Genomic DNA, 19,489 nt, shown 5'->3' on the forward strand with positions numbered 1-19,489 from the left:
GCACAAAAGTATAAACATTTTCTTTGTTTTGAATCAATTAACATATTATTTTTGAATACCTTTAAAATTTTCATACCATGAATACCATGAAAATTTTAAGATGTAACCTTTAAAAATTGAATTTTTCTATCAAGTATCACATTTTCACTTAAGATATATATGTATGAGTCTCCTTTTACTGTTCAAGTATCATCTGTTTGCTTATAGTTAAGTGCGAGAATTATCTTCTATATAATCTTTGTGATAACAGAATGCATTTCCATATCTTTTTGAAAAAAATATTAAGTATCATTTTTCCTGAAACATAATAATGACAGTGACATAGTAGAATTGTCAAATCATCCATGGGAAATCTGGGTTCACATAAGAAAGTATCTTAAGTGAGAGAGATTCCAGTAGTCCCCAGATGGAGGTTTAAAAAAAAAGAAAGGCAGCATTATTGCCAATAAAAGCTGTAGCTTAGATGTGTGGTCACAATTGTATTCCTAATATTTCCCTCCTGAATGAAGCTCACCCACCCATCATGGCCAAAGCTGAACAACCAGAAGCTTCCCCATCAAGGACAAAGCCTTCTCCCAGCAAGTTTACCACCTGGGAGGCAGTAGTTCAGAAAACACCTATTCATGACAAGTCCCACAGAAGTGCTCCCATCCTTTCCCAAAGTTGCTTAGAGAGTTGGGAGGTGGGGGTGGCAGAGGAGAGGCCAAGTCTTCTGAGGAGTCTATGGTTACATGATATCTACACAATATTAAATGTCTGTCTGGAAACAAACTAGAAAGATAAAGACATTTTCTTCCTGCTATTCAGAAAGTTTTGAGTTTATGTAGATTAACTGTATTATATTTTACGAAGGTTTTTCAGCTGTGAAGTGCTGCTTCCAATCCACTAAATGGTACTCAAGGGGCAACATATCCTTCAAAACTTACTGCATTTGCTCTGCATAATATTCACTTTTAAGTGAATTTGTGTTCTAACCAAAATAGCATGTTGTTATTTTTGTTTAACAACTATAGGTATACTTCAATTAGGTCAATAGTTATTAAAGCCTATTTCCCTGAGAGAGTATGTGCAGCAGTTGGTGAAAGAAAAAAACTCCCACAAATTTAGCCAGAAGTAACAGGTCAAAACAATTCTCTTGGAAAAGTGTCATGAATTTTTAATAGAAACAGCTAGAATCTCATCCCAATAAGAACCTTAGATTTATTTTTAAAGAATGGTATGAAAAGCATTCTACTTGAAACTACCGCACACCACAAGCTACAATGGACATAATTGATCTACCTTAGAAGGATGAAAGACACCTGAGAGTTTTTAATCTCTTTTAGCACTTTCCCATTTATTTTAAGAATGTTATTTATGAGACTTGATTAATATTGAACCAGTAAGGAAATTGTTTCTGTTATTTTCTCTAAGAGACTCTTGTTTGGACTTATCTGAAAAATCCTCATTTTTAAAAAAATAGTGCATTGAATTTTTGACAACCTGGTTATCTCAAAATACGTATTTGAAAATGAGACCACAGAACACTGAGCTTCTAGAATGAAAGTTGTGTATGCTACCCCACATCCATAAGTGATACTTCTCACATACAAACATGATCTTTGGGGGTCGGCAGAGCCAAAGAAGGAAACCCAGAGCAGCTCAGCTGAATATGCTCAGCTCTTTGTCCCAAACTCACCAATTAAACAAGTCACTTGTCTTTTTTCTCTCTTTAATTGATAATATATTTATACTAATCTATCTCTACACTATGGTTGAGTGTATATATGGGGCTGCAAATGTTGTCTGAAGACATAATGTTACCAAAAAAGTAAACTCAAATACACAAATATGAAAAAATGTTGAGGAGAAGGGAATCCTGTCTGTTCTCCTCCTAAATTCTTGTGTACCTGGGCTTCAAATTCAGTATCATAAGCAGACCCTCTGTAGACTTACTCAGGACTCCAATGCCTAGGGTGAACCAGACCTTCACCCCAAAACAGCATGGAAATGGAAAAGCAGGATTCCTGGGTTCTCAGGCCAGTCCTGTTGTGAGCTTACCTTAGGAAAGTTACCTAAACTATCCGACTTTGGATTTCCCCATCTTTAAAGTGAAATAATGATAATCATGTATCTACCTCTTGGAGATTACTGACACAATCGAAAGTGTTAAAAGACATGGAAGCATTTTTGAAAGTTGAAGCTACAATACATAGAAAAGCGCTAGCACATGGCAGTATTAGTGTTTGGTTAGGTAAGGAAACAGTACAGGTCATTAAGGATTAACGGGGAGTTAGACGTGGGAGATGGAGCAGTCAGGTTATATCTGAGGTTACATATACTGAAGTTTTGCAGACTCAAGGCCTAAAGCAATAGTGAGGATCAGAACAGGTATCAGGTCGGAGACCAGGCAGTGGGCCCTTGGGTCTAGAAGATAAACTGAAAATGAGCAAGGTGGAGGGTCTGAAGGCCAGGTACGCCGCTCAGGAGACAAAGACTCAAGAGATGAGCACTTGAGGGACAGTTCAGACACATGAAAGAGGAGCTATGCGGTGTCAACAATGTCTATATCTGAGACAATACTGGCCTTTGCTCCATAAGCTAGTTCTGTGCTGACTCCAAAGGCAGAACAAGTCTTGAAGTGGCTGCCTGAGTCCTTGGCAGGGATGTGACTTCTGCTCGCTATCAGGCCTCATCCCAAAACAGCTCTCCCCAATTCCTGTTGTTCTCAGTTCATTTCCTTCTTCCTGTTCTTTGGATTCTCCAAGCTGTTTCCCATTTTAGGGTCCTTATACTTGCAGTTCCCTCAGCTCTTCACATGGTCACTGCCATCTTGTCCATCTGGGGCACACGTTACCTCCACAGAGAGACCTTTCCTTGTCACCTGTCTAAAGTGACCCTCCCAGCCTCCCCAGCATTCTGCTCTACTGTGTTTTCTTCATTGAGTTATCACTATCCGAAATCTTAATTTCTGTTTGTTGTCCTTCAATCCTGCCCCCCAAGGTAGAATATAAACTCCATGAGAAAGCACCTTGGCCATCTTATTCCAACTGTGTCTTCAGTACTAGAACAGCTTTGGGGCATATAGTGAGCTCTGGGTAATACTTGTTGAATTTATTAACAAATTAGGAATGAGAATGCAAAGAAAAAGTCAGCTCCTGACAAAAGAGCAGAGTAGGCATTCTCGAAACTTGATGTTCGATCAGTAGTCATGGAGGAACAAGAAGTACACTCTGGAAAATCTCTAGTAAAAAATTATCTACACGCATATTCATTCTCTTCGTTTTCCAAATTTGGATGAAAATCAGGTTAATTAAGCTCTGTATGTTTAAAATGCCTGTTTTATTATTATTATGTGAAGTTTGGCTCAGATTAAAAGCACAGAACACTGGTCTTCATTTTTAATTAATTGATCCATTTCAAGCCATAACCTCAGCATAACCTTCAGCAGCCAAGTCTGTTCTTTACTCCATAATTCGGAAGTCTTTTGACATTTGGGTGATAGGGTTTGTACTTGTTAAATGATACTAAAAATGCAAATTGAAAAATTTAAGGTGGAATTGGCTGACAAGAGTATCCAACTCAGCCTTTGTAAATTTTTGATTTTCGAGACGTTTGAAGAATATGGAGTAACTGAAATCTCAGAAAAGAGATCCTGCATGTATATCAATGATATATGTTTTTCAAATTAGAAAGTTTGCCATTGTGGAAAATAGACTCCTTTGAGGTTCAGAAAATCAACATATATATCAGTTCTACACCTTTACCTTTAATGCTATATAAGAGTAAATACAGTGACTATACATTGATCTTTTGAAATAATAAAGATACTTTTCACAATTTCTTACTATTGGTTTCTTGCTTGCTTTCTCATCCACTTTAAAATAAATCCAGACTAGTGAATGAGGCAGTGATTGCATTTGCAGGAGAGTTCACCAAAAGGAGCATTCTAAATTCCTTCATTCATGGCGAATCTCCAGATTGCCATTTTGATATTGTTTTTTTTGTCACTGGAACAAATTTATGTTACTCCTTTTCTCTTTACCTTATTTATTCCAGACTAATTCCCCAGAATTGTGGTGTCGCAGATAATCTGTGAATACGGTGGATTGCTATGCTATTTTAACCATCTAAATATACTGCATATGAGTTTGGCTTTGAGTTGAACAAACACAATTAAATACGATGGCAGAAACAGCAGAAGGGGTGGTGGTGGCAGATTTCTGGCTATCATTTTGGGGCCTTTCCAGGTGGACAATAACCGTATATCTGAGAGCAAACAGAGATTAGAAAACTTGTTTTAAAAGAGCTGTTGATCTGTGGATTTGATTGTTTGCTTTTAATAATAATTATTATTAAAATACCTTTACACTGTATCAGATTATAGTGTGTGTGCCCTGTGGGGTGTAGAGAGTAGAAAATATTGTCCCTGGCCTTTAACTGCGCACGCTGCACTCTCCAATGACCGTTCTCGGGCAGGGCTGCCATTAGCACAATGTTTATAGTTGTTCACAGCAGTAAATTCCTGGTGCAGCGGCAGGCTGCAAGGGTATGGAGAGGTAGGTTTAAGAAAAAGGGGAAGCCGACTTTGTGAATATACACCTCTGAGCCGTTACATACATTACATATGCCATGGCATTCAAATTTGGGGTTTTTTATGCTCTCGCTCCCTAGAATACCCTTTTCTTCCCACCTCTACAAAAAGGCCTGACTCAGTGACTCTGTACTCACCATCGCTGTCTTCTCAAACAGGATCAGGCTTCCCTCCCAACCTTATTTCCTAAAGCAGCATGTTTTTGCACAGAGATTGTCCAACGTGTATTTAGGATGTATAATTTAACACTCTGATCTGAAGTTAGCACCTTGGTACATGAACTCACAAACCTATAAACGTGTATTGTTTTCTGATTAGTAACTTGTATCTGTCCTCCTTTATGGTATATAATGTACTTTCACACAAATCTTCTCCTTAGACCTCACTACATTATGTAATAAGAGACAGGTACTAATGAGGTTGCAAAACATTACATAACGTGCCCAAGGTCATAGATAATCAATGGCATCTGGAACTCAAAATGAAGGCTTCTTTTTTTTTTTAATTGCAGTAACATTGGTTTATAACATTATATAAATTTCAGATGTACATCATTATATATTTTGATTTCTGGGTAGATTGCATCATGTTCACTACCCAAAGACTAATTACAATCCATCACCACACGCATATGCCTAATCACCCCTTTTGCCCTCCTCCTTTCCCCCTTCCTCTCTGGTAACCACCAATCCAACCTCTGTTTCTATGTGTGTGTTTGTCATTGTTTTTTATCTTCTACTTATGAGTGAGATCATACAGTATTTGACTTTCTCCTTCTAACTTATTTCACTTAGCATAATACCCTCAAGGTCCATCCATGTTGTCACAAATGGCCAGATTTCATCATTTCTTATGGCTGAGTAGTATTCCATTGTGTATATCTACCACATCTAAAATGAAGGCTTCTGACTCTGTGGCTGGTGCTTGATCTATTACACCATTTTCCTGGTCAAATTTTTTCTCCAGCTTTATTGAGATATAACGGACTTATAACATCATGTAAGTTTAAGTTGTATGACATGTTGATTTGATACACTTATATATTGCAAAATGATTACCACCGTAACGCTAGCTAACCCTTCCATCACATCACATAACTACCGTTTCTTTTTTTGTGGTGAGAACATTTAAAATCTGCTCTCTTAGCAACTTTCAGGTATATAATACAGCATTATTAACTATAATCACCATGCTCTGTATTAGATCTTCATCTTATAACTGGAAGCTTGTACTCTTTGGTCAAATTTTTATTAGCTGTATATTCACTGTAAAAATACTGATGATAATGAAGATAGCAAACAAGAGCATTTGCCACCTGACTGGCATAATTTAAGTGAATTACAGGCACATATTTAACTATAAGTCATTACACTAACCTTATAAAGTAGGTACCATATTGCCATCATTTTCCTGGTAAGGAAACTATGGCACAGAGGCACAGAACTCTAAGGGATGGTGCTCAGATTTCCGGTCACATCTGTGTTTTTAACCACGTCACTCTGCTGCTTCTCTAGAGCTTTGCTTACTTTATTCTTTCAATGAACATGTTTGAATACATATCTTCTTTGTAAAGACATTTCTCTATTTATTTTTAATTGAGGTCACATTGGTTTATAACATTATATAAATTTCAGGCATACATCATTGTGTTTCGACTTCTGTATAGACTACATTGTGTTCACAACCAAAAGTCTAGTTACCATCTGTCACCTTACACATGTGCCCCTTTATCCCTTTTGCCCTCTCCCCACCCCCTTCCTCTCTGATGACCACCAATCTATTCTCTATGTATTTATTTTTTATTGTTGTTTTATCTTGCACGTATGAGTGAAATCATATGATATTTGGCTTTCTCCATCTGACTTATTTCACTTAGCATAATGCCCTCAAGCTCCATCTATGTTGTCACAAATGGCAAGATTTCATATTTTTTATGGCTAAGTGGTATTCTGTTGTATGTATGTGTTGTATGTATATATATATGTATATATACACCACATCTTTATCCATTCGTCTGTTGATGGGCACTTAGGCTGTTGTGAATAATGCTGCAAAGAACATAGGGGTATATATATCTTTTTGAATTAGTATTTTCAGGTTCTTTGGATATATACCCAGAAGCGGAATTGCTGGCTCATATGGTAGTTCAATTTTTAATTTTTTGAGGAATCTTCATGCTGTTTTCCATAGCGACTGCACCAATTGACATTCCCAAGAGCAGTGTACAAGGGTTCCCTTTTCTCCACATCCTCGCCAACATTTGTTATTTCTTGTCTTTTTTGATAGTAGGAAAGGTATTTATTTAGAATAAAGTGATAGTTTACTAGAGACTGTTATATATGTCAAAGGGTCCTTCAGTGCTACTGCACAAAATTTTTAATTCATTTTGAATTGTCACTTTGGTTGTCATAAGACTTGTCTCACCTCTTCAAATCCCTGTATCCCTCTCAGCAGCTGGCTTGCCACCACCTACTTTACCAGGAAAATTAAAGCCATCTAATATGAATCTCCCAGCTTTCCTTCCTAAACCTCAATTTTGTTTCCATTATCTTCAATACTTCTTGTCTCCAGCCTGGGAGAAAGAGAGCCCTCTTCTAGCTAAAATTTGAGAAGTAAGTTAACCATTTAGGTTGTGAGGGGCCTGAGGGCTAAGATGCTTGGATTTTCGGGGTGGGGGGAGGCGAGGGGGATGGTGCATGAGGAAGATTGGCCCTGAGCTAACATCTGTGCCAATCTTCCCCTATTTTGTATGTCGGATTCCGCCACAGCATGGCTTGATGAGCGGTATGTAGGTCTGCACCCAGGGTCTGAACCCATGAACCATGGGCCACCAAAGTGGAGCGTGTGAACTTAACCACTACGCCACTGGGCCAGCCTCAAGATGTTTGAATTTTAACCACTAGAGTTGAAGGACTTATCAAAGCCTTTAAACAAAGGAGTGACAAGGACATAAAGCTACTTTAGGATATTAATAATAGCTGAGGTGGAGGGAAGGCCAGGTTAGAGACTATGGCTAGAGGCTGAGGAAGAGATTATGCATCACAGCTGTAAGACATTTCCAAGGAAGCCTGGGGGCTCAGCTAAATCTGCTCATAAATTGCATAAAAATTATGGATGTTACTTTCTCTTTGAAGTTATTCTTTATGTAGAGAGAATGCTTGTCATTTCTTCAGAGGGAGAGTGTCAGTTCAAATCCTCCAAGCAGATGTCAAGATGGTATCAGTGGTACAAGAGGTTTTGAGGGAGAAATGCACATGAAGGATAAAAAGGAACAAGCAGGAGTAGGCAGGCAAACCTTCAGACTAAGTTGCTTATCTGACACCTGTGAAAGGAGAGTGGGAAGGGGAATTGGGTAGGAAGAGTCTCAGATAGCAGGATAGTTCTAAGAAAGTTTTGACAAGGCCAATGGGGACTCCTTGAGCTAAAGTCAGACACTAGAAGAGTCTCATGTGCTGCAGGAATGGGCTGGCCCTAGTACCTCTACCATGCTCAGAGACCGACAAGATCAGCCTGGGAGAAGCATGGCCTGAACACAATTGCCGTGGTAGAGGCGGAGGAATGACAGCTAGGGCCGTTAGTCAACTATGCTAACTGCAACAGGAGATATGAGTGGCACATTTCCACGGCTACCACAGTGGGGATGCAAAGAGTGATTCTCTTACATATGGAGAGATTATATGTGTATGTGTTGTATAAGTTAACAGGGATGTGATTTTAACAAAGGTCTTCATTACTTTAGTGTGACAGAAAACAGAAAACCTAAATAAATATGTTAAATGCTATTGACAGAAATGCAGAATTGGCAACATTTTGATGAAAGGAAGGTATAATAATTTTCTCAAAAGCAGCTTGGGAGAATTTTTTGCTTGTCAAGTTGAACCAAAATTCACTTTGTAATGAATTTTCTCCTACCTAATTATGCGTTCACATACTGGCACTTTGGGGCTCTTGCAGTGGATCAAAAGCTATTAAAAACTTGCCTGTACGGAGTACATTCTTTTTTCAATAACTGTTCTTTAAGTCTTTCCCCTGTCAAATTCTGTTCAGACCCCAAAGCCTCTGTGATGTTTTTCTGCAAAAAGTTTTAGCATACGTTCCACCAGGAGTAGCTGTCATAGGCCCATCGATTCAGTTTGGCTGAGATAAAAAGACCGTCGATTGCTTTCAAGCTTATTGGTCATCGTTGAATATCTCAGTTTATGTTGCTATACCAACATAAAAAGAAGAAATTTTCTTTTTGAGGATAGTTTTACTATGACATGTATATGAGACATTTAAATGTCTATTAAATATAATATAATCTGAACAATAACTAATATTCCCTCTATTAACATTTATATTATTATTATTATTATTATTATTATTATAGTATTTGGGGGATGTGTTATATATGAATTAGTTAGGATGCCTCTAGTACTTTCTTATACAGTAAATGAAATTCATACCTTTACGTACCTTGAGGGTATAGCTCTAAAGCTGATATTTTTCCCCAGAATATGAGATCTGCTGAAAAATGTTTTAAATCAAGATATTTTAGTATCCAGGATATTTTTACTAATATAATTTTGAAATTTATCTTGTAATGCTATAAGCAATACATACACATGTATTATTTCAAATGGTACAGGAAGATAAGATATGCAATACAAAACTTCTCCTCCCTAGCTCTTCAGTCCCACTCTAGTTGTAACCACTTGAACCGTTTCTGGTTTTATTTCCTTTGGTTGATAAATCTAAGGGAATATGCTACACTGTTAACTTTTAAAAAATTTATCAATTTAATATCACTGATTCCTTGCCGTGAAAAATACAGAATTTACTTACACTAGTTACTTCTTTCCCTTCCGTCTTCAAGTTCTGCTACTGAAATTTTAATTTTAGTTCTTCTATTGGTCACCTTTGTGATATATTATAACCTCTATTTTTAAGTCATTTTGGTTTTTTTTTAATTTACGTAAAGTAAAAGTCACTCTTGTTGCTGTACAGTTCTGAGCTCTGACAAATGCGTAAAGGTGTTTAACAGTTGTCACAATCACAGTCACTCAAGAAGATTCCCTTGTGCTCAGCCTTTATAGTCAGCTCCTTCCCCCATCCCAATCCCTGGCAACTGCTGATCTGTTCTCTATCCTTATAGTTTTCCTCTTTCAAGAATGTCATAGTAGTAGAATTATACAGTACCTCACCTTTTCAGTCTTGCTTCTTTTCCTCAGTGTGATGCATTTGAGATTCCTCCAGTTGTTTGTTCTTCTTGTCATAGAATAGTAGTCCATTGTATGAATGTTCTGCTGTTTGCTGATCCATTTACCTGTTGAAAGACGTTTGGGTTGTTTCCAGTAGTTGATGATTGTGCATAAAGCCTCTGTAACCATTTGTGTACAGATTTTACATGAACATAGTTTTTTATTTCACATAGTTTTTTACATGAACATAGTTTTTTATTTCACTCGAATAATAGCTAGGAGTGAGAATGCTATGTTGTATGATATATTTATGTTTCACTTTATAAAGAAGCTATATCTTCCTGTGTTTTATGCTGCCCATGAGTAATCTGATGCCAGGCTGATTCTTTTTCCCTTATGATCTCCTTGGATGCTTTTTTTTTTACTAACTTTTTCATCCCTGGTCATTCTGAAGTGATATTATATCTACGTGTCTTTGGTTTCTCTTGGTACTGAGTAGGCCCCTTCAATATTGTGATTCTCTGCAGATTTGAGATTTTTCCCCCTATTATTGATTATTCTCTCTGTCTCCATCCCCAGTTACATCTATAGCGCTTTCTGGAATTCCTGCTAAGACAGACATTCTGATTTATTCTCTCCTCAGGCTTTGCTAATGGCTCTTAGTCTTAGTACTGCCACTCTCACACTCTCTATATCCTTCCCACCTCTTTTTCTGCAGCCAACTCATTCACTTCTATGGCTTTAAGGGATTATCCCAGGAATCAAAATCAAATGCCTGCAAGGGCTGGGCAAATAATATAAATATGTGAAGGCACTGTGTAATACAATAGGGGGAGGTGAGTGCATACCTAGGTAAAAACATCCAAATTCTATTTTTAAAAATGCTATGTTAGCTAAATAATGCATGTCATCAGAATGGGTTAGGCCACCAATATAAGCTTCTAAATCTATGTCACAGAGTCATCCGTAGCTCCAGTTCTAATTGTTCAGTAAGACACCAGATCTCATACACTTTGATTTTTCACCATAATAATATTTTAATGTAATAACTCGCATCTCATATAGAAGTCCTAACATCATAAATATCTTCATCTGAAAACTGCCTTCTCTTTAGAGTGATGTGATTTCTATTCATGGTACTGATGTTTTTCTGGCCTCAACCTAGAAATCTTGAGTTACTTTGCAAAGTTTCCATCTCCTGTCATCTGTATTCTGTTAGACACCAAATGCCCCTGAGTTTTCCTTCTGAAAATTTCTCTCAACCATTACTTTTTACCCCCAATGCTTCTGCTCTCAAAGTCCAGTGCCCTCATCCCCTGATACCTAGAATCCTCTTAGTCTAGCCTTAACTTTAAATCCATTTATCTCTGCTGGACTAATGTGTTTTTCCTCCTTAAAATTTTCCTTTATTATTAAAACAAATTGAAAATGCCATTAACATTTTAAAATGCAGGAATAATATGTTTATAATCTACCCACCACTCTGATTCAACCCTTCATATCTCCTAGTTCTCTTTATGTGTATATAACACGCAGTCACAACAAGGGGATCTATGTTCACAATTGTGGGTTCTAAATTTTTCACGAAACTATTTCTGTCATTCATTCATGTGGAGACATAATTTTTATTTTTAATGACTTAGCATTATACCACATTAATGCAGTACAATCTCACCAGCCATTCCTCTATTACTTCCAGATTTTTGCTTTATTTTTCCATATTACACTGCCATGAATGTGTAGATTACTTCCTGATGCTGATAGAATAAAAGTAGAACATAAATGGACACAGACAAACTTGTTTTACAAATTGCCAAATATTCAAGGGGATAAAAGCTAAAGTGAAATATAGAGATTTCTAAATATCAATTTTTCTGCCACTCTTGTGTTTCAAAATGTAGAGTGGCTCCACGTTGCCTATTGCACCAAACCTAAACTCTTCAGCCCCAATTTCAAGGCCTCCCTTCATCTGGTCTTCCCACCCACCAAATGCCTCCTTTATAATGAGGTCCCCCATCCCTGTGCCCACTCTGGAGTATGAAGCCCATGGTTCAAAATCTCTCTGCCACTTCATCTAAGCCTCCTTTTTCATACCTGTATGATAGAGATCATAGCAGCTCCTTTCTTATTGAGTGGGCATATCAGAAAGGTTAACCCCAGCAAGTATTTAGCACAAAGCCTGGAACATAGGATATACTCTATAAATATTAGTTATAGTTGTTTATTATTCAGTTCTCCTTATTAGGCAGGCCAGCGTAAGGTGTAAGGGTAAACATGGAGCCAGGGGTAATAGTAAGACACAACCCAAGCACCCAGATAATTGCAAAATGGGGGAAGGCAGGATGAAGGAGTAAAAGTAGAAATGAGAAGAGATGTCCAGAGCACTCTTTATTAGTTGCTGGCTGTGTGGTGCACAGTCTTGGTCCAAGGCAGGAAGTGAGCACAGGAAGCTGATGCCTGGCTATTCATGAGCCAAAGGCAGGGCAGAAAGGGCCAATATTTAGCATTCAATCAATGAACATAAAAAACTTGCTGTGCACCCAGTCCTGTGTTCAGCTGTGGATTTTGAGTTACTCAGAAATCAGAATCTAGACATGGGGTCTGAGTAGAGGACTCCAGCATGCGTGATGAAACTTGATGCAGATATCTGCCCTCAGAGACAGGAACCCCTCATCATTCCCTGATCAGGACTAAGGTTCACTTCAGCTCACTGATGAGTAGGGGCTCCAGATGAGAAGACTGACATAGCTAGAGGAGGAGAATGACTATTCGGAAGTTAAGCACGTCCTAATATCTGTGTTAATGACTCCTATATCTTTGCCTGGGTTTATCTCCTCTGTTTCTCTTGACTGTCATCCCCCAAGTCCGCCCTTTCAAGGCCAGCTCAAGTCCACCATCAAGCCCCTTTCCAGTCCCATAGCTATCATAAAACTCTCGTTTTCCAAATTCTCAGGGCATTTATAGATTAAGTGACACATGTTAATATCAGCATGTGATTCCTTGTGTCTTCACTGATGGTTTTTGGTTATCTGTCTCCCCAGATAAACAATCAGCACGAGGAGAGCAGACATCTGAGGCTCTTCTCATTTGCCAAACTGTAAAGCACAGCGATGACAGCCTAGCACTGGGCAGGTCATGCTTTTTGATTCCCAGTCTAAATTTACTATTTTGGAATAACTTTCATTTGCCTTTAGACCTTTCTGAGGTAAGGAAAGGATCACCGAGAGAAAGAGGCTTTGCTAATTCATTTATTAAAATCTTTATTAAACTATTGTAAATTACATATACACAGATTAGAAGTTAAACAATATGGACATTGTGTAAAGGAAAAGTTACTGATCTTACCATGTACCTTATAATTCCACCCACCTGAAGTAACAAATCTGTTCTTTTCTTTCCTTTTCATTTAAACCTTAAAATATCCTTCGAGCATTGTCATTATTCTGAAACGAATTTTAAAAGACAAAATTATCAGGATAAATGTTGTGATTTAGAAAAATAGCTGGTAAAAATAGGACATTTTAGTTTTCTATAAAATGGAAGTTTTCTAAAGCCGCAAAGAGACATGGGATTTAGCAATTGACCTGGAAGCTGGTAGATCTCTTATTGTCAAATAATTGATAATTCCAGATTAATGAATTAAAACCTCTTAACAATCAGAGTCCTAGGGTAAAAGAATTGGCCTGGGCTGACCAGATTTGGAAGAGTCAGTAATCTGATTAAGGTTTTGTTGTTTACCTGTCTCACTTGCCCAGAAGGTTCTTCTCACCAGGATTATGTCTTTGCCATATTTGTTCATCTGGTTCAGCCCAAGGCCAGTGATGAACATCTAGTTGTTCATTTTAGCAAATCAGAGCTGTAAAGGACTTAAAGATGGTTTGAACTCCCTGTAAATAGATAACTTTGTATAAAGGACAATCCAGACTCTTGTTATTTTATTATACAGAGAATACATTTGTTAGCAGATGAAAGTAAAGTATTATATAAGGCACAAAATACACTGTATTGATTATAATACTTCCATCCCATTATTCAGTCCAGCAAGACTTTCAGTAAATAGATGGATCTGTGACTGTTTGTTCGTTCATCCTTCCATCAAACATTTACCAGGCACAGCAGATAAATGAGCCAGACACAGCCCTCCTGTCAAGGAATTCAGAATCTAGTGGAGGAGACAGACCAAAAACTCTGAATTACTATAGCTATGGTGGTTATAGCTATAATGGAGCTTCGTGCAAGTTACCATAGAAGTACAGCGGAGGATCACAGAGGAGGGAGACTGACTCCAACTGAATGCAGGGGCATCAGGAAATATACCCAAGGAGATGGTGATACTTGAGCTGTGTACGGGCAGTTGAACAGGAGTCAGCCAGGTAGCCAAGGTGAGAGGTGGGCTAGACAGAGGTTTTGACATAGATAACACAACATGAGAGAGAGAGACAGAGAGAGTATGTTGCATCCAGGTTATTTTGGCTAGAGTAATGGTCTCTTCACTGCATTTTTCACTTTTAAATCACTTCTATTCCCAACATATAGGCCCAGTGAATGAATGTTAGGCTGCTTAGAACAAAGTCAGATGCTGAACTGAGTGAGGGGTGCTGGGGGAAGAAAGGGGCAAATGTTCTATTTCGGCATGTAGCTAGATACTGAAAGAGTTACGGTTTCTTTCTTTTGAATCCTTGGCCTCATCTGACCCTGAAGGTTTTCAGGCATGTGTGAGCAATTGCAGGGCCTGTGTAATTCATAGATCAAATGACCTTGTAGTCTGTCACTAAAATTCTATTTGCCTTATATTTATATGGCTCGAATGGGATGTACCTTTGTGAGGGCACTCTTGGTGCCTGATTGATGGCTCTTCACACAAGATGTGCTAGTTTTATACTGGCCTTGGTCAAGTATGAGGAGTGCACCTGATTTGTCTTGCTCTTAATTTCTCAGTGTACTTGCAGCTTGTTCTGGAGCTACACAGTCTGGTCTTCAGTGCTTCAGTTTCTCTCTGAGCAATAAGTCATCTGACAGTGATGGGAATGCCCAACAGAGGTAGTGATGCTTCCAAGTCAGCGTGTTCACATTTGTGGCTCTGAACTGGCTGGTCTGATATGGCCTCAAACTAAATTTATAGACCCCAAGGAGCTGCTGAAGAAGAAACTAAGTGGAATTGTTTCCTAATTGATGGTTCATTTTTCTCATTTAGCAAATAATCTAACAGGAAATTTAAGACTGAAATTTTATTTCAGCAAGAGTACGTTGTGATTTAGAAATAGACGCTTGTTCATAACAGCTCTGAGAATGTGGATTATATGTGTGATTTTAATGCATTCGTTGGAAATAATGTTATTTTTCACAAAGTAAAAGCATTCGTAATTTTGCTACAAGGAAGAATATTTGCTTCCTCTCACACATTTTATTTAATAATTTTACTTCTTTAAAAGCAAAACAGCACACAATTTGAAAATGAAATTTCCCCAAAGTGTTCAGTTTGCTAATATGTTTTTCATTTTCTTCATTATGCTATAGTGGAATGTTGCCATACTTTGAAATGTGCAACTTATCTCCCTGGAGGCAGCAGATGGTGTGACTAGTCTGTCTTTTGGTACAGGATTTACCATGAGAGATGGCATCTAGGACTGGATGAGATAGATGGGGGCCCTACCCTCAGAGAGTGTTGACTCTCGTCCTAACTGCATCATTACAACATTTATATAAATTATTATTTTTAAATACGAAAAAATGGTAAAAATGGAAAGGTTTTGGCTCGGCACTTTTTAAAGTTTCCTTTTTCTTAGTTTCTATAGGACAATTTTGTTTAGAAAGTATTTGAGTTATTTCAGTTATATTTGCAAATGTTTTCTCCACTGGATGCCTCATGGCTGGCTGCCCAGCTGACCTCTTGGACAGGATGTGCTTTTCTTGGTATTTCCATCCTAGTGTATGATCTGGTCTTCGGCTTTGAAAATCTGACAGTTTGGTTTCATATAGAAATATTGACTCACACTAACCAAACTCACAAGAAACTTTTGCAAAGCCAGATTTCTAATTTACAGTAAAAAATACAACTTTAAGCAGATCTAGTCATTCTCTCCCTCTAGGTAAATTGGCATCAGAACCTAGGTTGTGACAAAAAAGTTTGTTTGGCGAGTAGGAGTAAACCATCCCTCCAAGAGGCTGTGCCTGCCATTCGGACCTGATTCACATGTTGTGAGTCATGGTGTCCTTGCTTCTGAGCTGTGCCAACAATCTTTTATTCTTTCTGGACATTTTTAGTCCCCTGATGCCTACTGTGTTACATCAGCTCTTTAAATAGAACAGTGTAGGTGAGGAAAAACTTTTCCTCTACTCTTTTAGGTTTGATAGCTGGGTCTATGAAATAAATGGACATAGGCAGATTAACAAGAGAAAAGATATACAAATTTATTATTATTGTTTTCTTTCTTGAGGAAGATTAGCCCTCAGCTAACATCCACTGCCCATCCTCTTCATTTTGCTGAGGAAGATAAGCTCTGAGCTAACATCCATGTCCATCTTCTTCTACTTTATATGTGGGACGCCTGCCACAGCATGGCTTGATAAGTGGTGCCTAGGGCCACACCTAGGATCCAAACCGGTAAACCCCTGGCTGCCAAAGCAGAGTGCACAAACTTAACTACTACACCACTAGGCTAGCCCCCAATTAATTTTTAATATTACATGCACAGGGGCATTACAGGAAAAAAAAATGAATACCCCCCAAAACAGGTGAGATTTGAGGGTGTATATACCATCTTGATGGGGGATGGGAGAAGGGATGGAAGCCACTTAGGAGAGACTATATGATTTTTAGGAAGGATGAATAGGCCCTTAGAAGAATGGATGGGAGGTATTATAGTCTGTGACAGAGTTTATCTGGGGGTGGTGTTTTCTAGTCTCCTCTCCTGTGATGAGAGTGCATCTTTCCTGGTTGATGAAACTCCTGGGGAGGGGATTTATGACAATTGAGTTTCTTTTGGAGGATCTGTTTTTAGGCAGATAAGGGAAGTTCAGAGAAAGCCTCTCCCTGTATTGGCTGTTTTGCAAGTGTCTTCAGCCCAAAATTATCAATATACCAAAGCATCATTTTTGGGGGTGGCATATCCTTGAACTCCTTCAACAGCTGGTAAGCACTTAATTCTCAGTTAGAAAAATAAATCTTAACCTGAGTGCAGACTCCAGGTGAGTTTTGTCTTTTCTGTAGTGCTGTGATCAGTTAGCAATGTCTACCACAGACAGGAGAGGAGAATGATGGCTTAAGTGACACATACTTGTTCACCCTGGCTTAAATCCTACCTTTAGTATATGGAAGCAAATAAGTATTCTGATTAGCGTTTAAGTAGAGCACTCTGCACTCTTGGAAATTACTTGAGAACGTGCTTTTAATGCTAGAGTAAATCTTAATTTTCTCATTTTATACTTTAGAAAACATTTGTCTTGAGGGCCTCACTGAATTCATAGAGCTGGTAGGTAGTGGAACAGACTCGACCCCAGGCTTTCCGACTCATGGTCCAGCAAATTTTCCTATAAACCATATTAATAGATCTAAGAATCTCAAAGACTGATGATTTTATTTTCCAACTTAATTTGAGAAATCTCAATTCCCTGGTAGGATTAAGTTTGTTATTCTTTTAGGTTAGCATAATAAACATGAGTATTGTTATATAGACCAGTGGTATTTAACCCTGAGTACATGTTAGAATTATTTGGGAAGAGTGTAAGAAAAAAAAAACCCAATGCCCAGCCCTCCAACTGACCTATTAAATAAGAATCTCTAGGGTGGAACACAGTCATTCATTGGTGCCTTTTAATGGTTTTCCTTTAAGTCACATTGGTTTTCCATGTGATTTAATTTTGCAGCCAGGAATAAATTATTAATATAACAATTTGAAAATTTGTTGAAATAATCAAATACTTTGTAAATGCTTAAAAAGTCATTGTTGACATTGTTCAGTTAAGTTCTTGAAGGAATCGATATTTTTGTCAGCCAAAATCAATCCTTCCAAAGAAACATCACAGAATTACAAATTAAGATTAGTAGATTACTAAATATTTTTCATTTCATAATTCTTAGTGCAGGCATCAAATAGGCAATTGGAAAAGTAATAATAATTGTGATGATGGTGAAGAATAATTCTTAGATTATCCATGGTAAAATAAAGGAAAGTATTTCTTTTCATATACTGGGTAAAATGCATAGAAATAGTATTCACTCTTGATTCAGTTAATTTCAGTTTTATACAGTGGGAACATGGTGGTAGAGATCTGAATAACTGCACCAGAATATCCTGCAAGTGTACCCTTCCAATCCAGAGGACTGTTCACTGATCGTGTGTACAGTGATACAAAGGTTTTGCTAATAAGCATGCATCAGAAAATGGTAATTGCTAGAATGGAAACTTTTGGTTCTTTACCGTTCATTTATTGATAGTACTGAGAGTATTGTGGTTCCCTCTGCCACTTAAATATAGCTAAACTTTGTACTATATATATATATATATATATATATAGCTAGTGGAAGGGAGTGCTGATCCAAAATCTGGAATAAAGAATAACAAGTATTTACCTTTAAAATGACTTTTAGCATATATTTAAACATTATTCGTGTTTTGGAAGTTCATATGATTTCAGAAATGAAGCTATAGCATAAAGCCCTGAGGAAAAAAAGATTACCATCCTCCTTGTTTTCCTAATTGCCCTCTACTTTGCCCTCTCCTAGACTGTTTTTGCGGCAGACCTCTGGGTGTCTGCTCTTGCTCTTTCATTTCTGCTCTCTCCTTCTCACCCCCGCCCCCCACCACTCTTTCTATCCCCTTCCCCCTTTTTCTCTTAAGAGGACAGGGGGAGAATTAAGCATTTTTATTTTAAAAGACTTGTCAGTCTCCAGAGCAAGATTGAAGTTAGAGCAGTTGCAGTGCTGCCTTGAACTCAAGAAGAAGTTAGAATCCCAGACACACTTCACGTGGACCGACCGAAGGTGAGGAACTTGAAACAAGGCTTAAAATTTCTCCATTGGATTAATCATCTAGAGATATCTCCTCATAAGCTAGAACCTCCCTAGTTCTGAAAATAGATGTTGTGTGTAGCAAAAGAGCTAGCATTGTAGAAACCCTCTTATAGCACAGAGAATTCGGAATTATCACTCTAAAAGTTGACACTGAAATACGTCATGAGGAAAGCTTTTTCTGTGTTACTCTTTGGATTGGCAGGTTATGACAAAACTACATTCATGTTACTTGAATACATCTTTTGTCTAGTTTCGCGTGCTTTTTGACTTGTCGAGAAAATGACACATTGAGGTTTTCATTAGCTTTAACCAGGTGTGATTTTCTTATGGAAGATACCTCAGCAGGACTGCAGTTTAAGGTGAATAAACCAGTGAAGCTCAGAAAGGCCATACCCTCCTTCAGATGGTAGCAATGAGCTGAAAGACTCATTAATCAACCACAGAGTCACGGGTGTGATGGCTTGCCTACAAACTGCCAACAGACTGTGAAAGTCACATCCGACACGCTAAATTGTCAAACTAGACCCATCCATAAACATTTTAACACAGCAAAACTCCAACTCTTTTGTCTTTAAGATGTGATTTTGAAACGTTAAGTTTCCTCTAGACCTTCTGTGAAAGGTTTATTTTATTTCATAAAAATCAAATCACTTGAAAAAGATTCAGATTTGACATTCTTTTCTTTCATAAAAATTTGTTTTAGTATCTTTATTTCTTATTTTA

General features: G+C 37.8%; 1 protein-coding gene across 50 annotated transcripts in view; it reads left to right on the top strand.

The window, feature by feature from the left end:
* The window catches only part of KIAA0825 (KIAA0825 ortholog), a 366,519-nt gene that overhangs the window by 188,417 nt on the left and 158,613 nt on the right, over positions 1-19,489 (top strand). The window lies entirely within an intron of this gene.

The sequence above is a fragment of the Equus przewalskii genome, chromosome 13, assembly GCF_037783145.1.
Source record: "Equus przewalskii isolate Varuska chromosome 13, EquPr2, whole genome shotgun sequence".
NCBI classification, from domain to species: domain Eukaryota; kingdom Metazoa; phylum Chordata; class Mammalia; order Perissodactyla; family Equidae; genus Equus; species Equus przewalskii.